Consider the following 6,000-nt stretch of genomic DNA (forward strand, 5'->3'; position numbering starts at 1 on the left):
CCTGCGCCTAGTCCATAACCCTCCAGACCTCTCCCATCCATGTATCTATCCAATTGAGCCCGCATTTACCCCGTCAGGTGGTAGCTCGTTCCACACTCTCACCACTCTCTGAGTGAAGAAGTTCCCCCTAAAACTTTCCCCTTTCACCCTAAAGCCATGTCCTCTCATGTTTATCTCTCCTAATCTAAGTGGAAAGAGCCTACTCACATTTACTCTGTCTATACCCCTCATAATTTTGTAAACTTCCATCAAATCTCCCCTCATTCTTCTACGCTCCAAGGAATAAAGTCCTAACCTGTTTAATCTTTCCCTGTAACTCAACTCCTTAAGACCCGGCAACATTCTAGTAAATCTTCTCTGCACTCTCTCAATCTTACTGATATCCTTCCTGTAGTTAGGTGACCAGAACTGCATACAATACTCCAAAGTTGGCCTCACCAATGTCTTATACAACCTCACCATAACATCCCAACTCCTATACTCAATACTTTGATTTATGAAGGCCAGTATGCCAAAAGCTTTCTTTACAACCCTGTCTACCTGTGACGCCACTTTCAGGGAATTATGTATCTGAACTCCCAGATCCCTTTGTTCCTCTGCACTCCTCAGTCCCCTACCATTTATTGTGTATGTCCTACCTTGGTTTGTCCTTCCAAAATGCAACACCTCACACTTTTCCACATTAAATTCCATCTGCCATTTTCTGGCCCATTTTTCCAGCTGGTCCAGATCCCTCTGCAAGCTTTGAAAGCCTTCCTCGCTGTCCACAACGCCTCCAATCTTAGTGTCATCAGCAAACTTGCTGATCCAATTTACCACATTATCATCCAAATCATTGATATAGACATCAAACAACAATGGTCCCAGTACAGATCCCTGAGGCACACCACTAGTCACCACCCTCCAGTCTGAGAAGCAATCATCCACTACCACTCTCTGTCTTCTCCCACACAGCCAATTTTGAATCCAGTTTACAACCTCTCCATGGATACCAAGTGTCTGAACCTTCGGAACTAACCTCCCAAGTGGGACCTTGTCAAAGGCCTTACTAAAGTCCATGTAGACAACATCCATAGCCTTTCCTTCATCTACTTTCTTGGTAACCGCCTCGAAAAACTCTATAAGGTTTGTTAAACACGACCTACCACACCCTTCTTTACTTCTCTTATTTCTTCTTTCTTCCTCATTAGAAAGTACTTCAAATGTATTAGAACTATTTCCTCCTTAAAGGCAGTCCAATGTTCCATTACAATCTTTGATTCCAATTTACCTGTTCTCACATCATTGAATTTGGCCCTTTTTTACTCTGGATTGCTCCCTGTCCTTTTCCATAGCTAACCTAAACCTTATGATACAATGATCACTGTTCCCTAAATGTTCTGACACGTGATTCACTTTAACCACCTCATTCCCAGAAGCAGATGCAGCAAGGGGCTGGAAACATGCTAGTATGGAAAATTCTCCTGAACATACTTTGTCCTCTCTGCCCATTATGCTATTACTATCTCAGCCTATATTAGGATAATTAAAGTCTCCCATTATAACTACTCTATAGTTTTGGCAGCTGTCTGTAATTTCCTCTATTTCTTTCCTACTGGTTGGTGGCTTATCAAATATACCTAGGAGTGTAATGGTTCCTCTGTTTCTTAGCTCTAATCAAACAGATTCTGCTCTTGGTCCCTCTAGGACAGCTCCTCTCTCCAGCACTGTAATATTCTCTTTAATAAATACCACTACCTCGCTTCCTCTCTTTCCTGCCCTATCTTTCCTGAACACCTTGGGCTAGTTTTTCCATACTCGCAACTGCATGGAATTGAGTCAAGAATGGGTAAAATGAGACACACAGAACTGGAGCTTCCAACTTATCTCTGCATTCCTGACCCAAATCATCTTTCCCTCATTGGAAAATGTGTTGGGTTATGAACCGGCAGGCATGTACTGTGACTTTTGAGTAACCATTATAAAGGCCTAGGGGAAAGTTGAATTTCATCTCACATGCTATTTTCATCATGATGGGAGGGATTTAGAAGCATGTGGGAACCCCACCAGGTAAGTCAATTCATGAACCTTGGGGAAAGCCTGCTGAGGAGAAAGGATCCTGCTGACAGGTAAGTTTGAAAGGTCTTGCCAATGCCCCCTCATATACCCCATGTCCCTCAAATACTCTCCATATTCCATGACCCCTCCACTCTATGCCCTCCCTTGCCCCCAAGCATCTTCCTTACCTACTCTTCCAGCATCCACTATGTACAGAACCAGTGAGCCATAGAATAATAGTGACAAGTCTTTGAGATGCTCCTGAAATTGACAAAGTAAATGAACAGGCATTGAAAGAACACTTCAAATAAATAAAAAAAACATATTATAGCCTCATAAAAGTTTCAAACAATCAAAGCTAACAATCCCCTTCAAACTCTATCAACATTGCCTACAAGGCTGAGTCCATCAGTCAGTCTTCAAGCTCAGCAAAGGATTCATAATGAGGCCATCTGACAACTGCATCAGCAGAATCAGTTTGAACTGTTATGATCCCCAGCTGAGGTTATCACTGGTCAAGCCTAATCCCAGGGTGGAACCCAGCTTGATAGATCCTAACTTTTATTTGTTTGTTTAGAAATGTGGCGAGGGACTACTGAACAGAGTCACTGGAGTCAGCCAATTAACTTTTAACAATGGTATAAAACATTGATTAAACAAGAACAGATGAATTATATTACAATACTCCTTCAGCCACAACTATATCTTTACAAATATATACATATTTATAAGGATAACACAAGTTACAAAAGCTGTCTTATACTCTAATGTTCACAATAAGTACAGTCCATGTAAACCAATTAGCAACCTGTGGTCAGACACACCACACTCTGAAACCAAGTGACAGATGCCATCCCAGACAGATGCTATGGATCTGTCCTCAACTTCCCCCAGATGCTTGTTACCTATGAGCCAACCAGTCTCACTGAACTCCATCTTTCACACAAGAGTTTCCAATCTCCACTTTCCAAGGTTCCACCTTGGAACCTTCTCCCAAACCGGTACTTTTTCTCAGACGCCTTCCGCAACAGTTCACCTCCAGGGTTTTGAACTCTCCTTCCAATGTTCCTCTCCCTGGGTCACCACATGCATTCAAGCTTTCTTCCATGCACTCGCTCTCACTGACTCAGCAATCAACAGTACACCACTGTGTCCCACGCCCATAGCAAAGAGTTCCAGAACTTTAGTGTCTCTTTGGACCTTCTGGCCTCTCGTTTTAAATTTGCTTCCTTTAAGTTTGGAGCCTGCCTCTCTGCTCCTTATTTTCACTTCCACAGAACAGGGCCTTTCCCAGGTTCCTGTCCTTCCTTTGTCTAGAAGTCTTCTTAGGACTTTCTCCTGTCCACCCCTCTGGATTTGGGGACTTCCTCTTTAGCTTGGGACTTGCTATCTATCCCTTTTGCTCCAGTCTCTCTCTGGCAGCTACTTTCAACCAGCTGTAGCTTGGAACTGGCTATCTGAGCCTTCTAGGCTGCTTCTGCCTGGCTGCTGTCTTCAAACCTGAACTCAAAAACTGCTGTTTCTAGTTTCTTCTGTTTGTGTCTGTGAGAGGGACCTGCCTCTCTGGACCCCTGTTGCTAGGCAACAGTCCAGTTTTTTCTACTCCTTTGTTTGCTTAACTTATCTTACAGTCGTAAACTCTCTTTAGAAATGCAGGCACCTTTTAAAGTGAAACTAAAACTCAACATGACCTTTTCTTAACACACAGATACAGAAATACAAATCAAACTTAAATATTGAAGCAAAAACCCATTCCTAACACCCACAAATACCAATATAACTCACTTAAACTACCTATTCCCTAACAGAACAGACATCTGTTTTTCAAGATGGTTGCATTATGAATGCTTGGCTGAGCTTGTGGAAGGTGTAAGGAAAGGGCATAGGGGATATGAGAAGGCATAGGGAGTTGGGTGGGAAGGTTGGGAAATAAATATTCCAGGGTACACTGTTATGAGCACATGAGGAGGGGTAAAAATTACTCCTCTACCCTACCACTCCAAATCTGACCGTAACAGGGTTTTTTTGTGAACTCAGAGAGAGGGTGGAAGTATTTACTCAATGTCTGTGCTTAACCATTTATGTGCTGATTGCAAAGAAGCTAACCTGGCAGGCTTTATTGAGTTTAAAACAAAAAGGGGTTAGTTTTTATTGAGTTAAAAACCTGCCCAGGTAAAGATGTAAAAATATTTACAAAGGTAAACCTGTGTCTGACCTTTGTGATGCGCACACCCACACATACAAACACACAAACACAAGCAGAATTGCAAGTTACACAGTAGGTAGTTACTTAGACAAATTAAAGTTCAATGCAAAAAGAAAAAAAAGAGAGCTTGCTGTTTATGAAACCATTACTGGTATCTGTGGCTGTCGCAGATTTAACACAATGGGCGGAATTTTCTGTGCCCATTGGTGTCAGGCGTGTTCGATGGCGTGAGCGGACGATATGGCGAGAAGGCCAAAAATCGGTTTCACGACGTTGAGAAACTAGTTCACAATCATCTGCTCTGCCTGTCAATGGTGGGCTGCGTTTCCTGCTGTCAGATGTCGGGAACTTCATTATAAGCGTGGCTGTCTGGAATCATGCCCCCATGCTGGATCATCTGAGCACTTCGGCGAGAAAACACTCCGGTGCAGAACACGTCTTGACAAGTGTAATGTGCAGAAGTTGGGACTTACTGCCAGGGCCTTGCTCACATCGCGAACACCCGAGGAGAAGACGATTCTGGAGCCTGAGAGCAACGGGACCCTGGAAGAACATTCATCGCATGCTGGGTGATTCTGATGGACAGGGCTCCACCATGAAGCAGCTCACGGAAGGTGGAAAGTCAGTGTTGGGTTTCTGCTCAGTGCCTTGGCTAGGGTCTGCAGTGGATGATTGTTGAGGTGGTGGAGAAGAAGGTCTAGCTGTGTTTGGGAGAGAAGGGGGGCATTGGGAGAGGGAGGTCTAGGTTCAACTGGGAGAGGAAGATGTGTCGGGGGAGATTGGGGTTGGGAGAGAGGAGCGAAGGTGTCGGGGCGCTGAGGCTGGGGAGGGAACAAAGGTGTTGGGGGGTGAGATGGGGAGGGGGGAGGGAGGAGGGGTTAACAGGGGAGAATATGACAACTGGAGAGGTAAGTATAAGGGGCGAGGAAGGTGTAAAGGAAAACGTTCGGAGGGGGGAAGAAGTCCAGGGGGAGGAGGGAGTCCAGACAGGGGAAGGAGTCCAGGGGGAGGAAGGAGTCTGGGGGGAGAGGAAGGAGCCTGCAGAGGGGGTGGAGGGAGGAGGTAGGAATGGGGGGAAGGAGTTCCAAACGGAAAAGGAGTTCCAAGGCTGGGGGGTGCGGAGAGATGAGTTCCAAGGGGGAAGGAGTCCGGATGGGGGGGATGTCCAGGTGAATGTGAAAGGGAGGGGCCTGTGGAGTCAATGACTACCTCTTGGAGAGCGAATTGAGGGTGGGTGTAGAATAAAGAAAGTGATAGAAACAGAAAAGACCTGGCTTAGAATTTATTGCAAATCCTCAGTCTATTAATAATTCAGTTTTGACAAATGGGTCACACCCAAAATGTTAAATGCTTTGTTCTCGCTGCCGATACTGCCTGAGGCTTTCCAGCATTTTCTGATTTTGTTACTTTGTGCCTAGCTGTGCTATACTAATCTAGGAATTCTTCATGGTGGCACTGGTTCCTAAAAAGGCAAGGGGTGCAATTCCAAACATTAAAACCTCTTACTTTGATGATCACGCAATAAAACTGAAAATGATTAGACAATTCAGGTTTTAATCAGTTAATAGTTGGCCCAGTTTGAAATGGGATTTAAAGTTTCTGTATCTCCTGCATTCCCAAAATTCGATTCTTTGCACCATCAAAGTTAAAGTCAAAGCCTAAGCCACTAAGTACATTTAGAATGCACCATCATGAGAGGAAGTGAAGCTCCACAAATTAAAAATATCCTCCTCAATACTAGACCAACAGTAAATATT

This window comes from Cetorhinus maximus, chromosome 1, assembly GCF_964194155.1.
Source record: "Cetorhinus maximus chromosome 1, sCetMax3.hap1.1, whole genome shotgun sequence".
NCBI classification, from domain to species: Eukaryota; Metazoa; Chordata; class Chondrichthyes; order Lamniformes; family Cetorhinidae; genus Cetorhinus; species Cetorhinus maximus.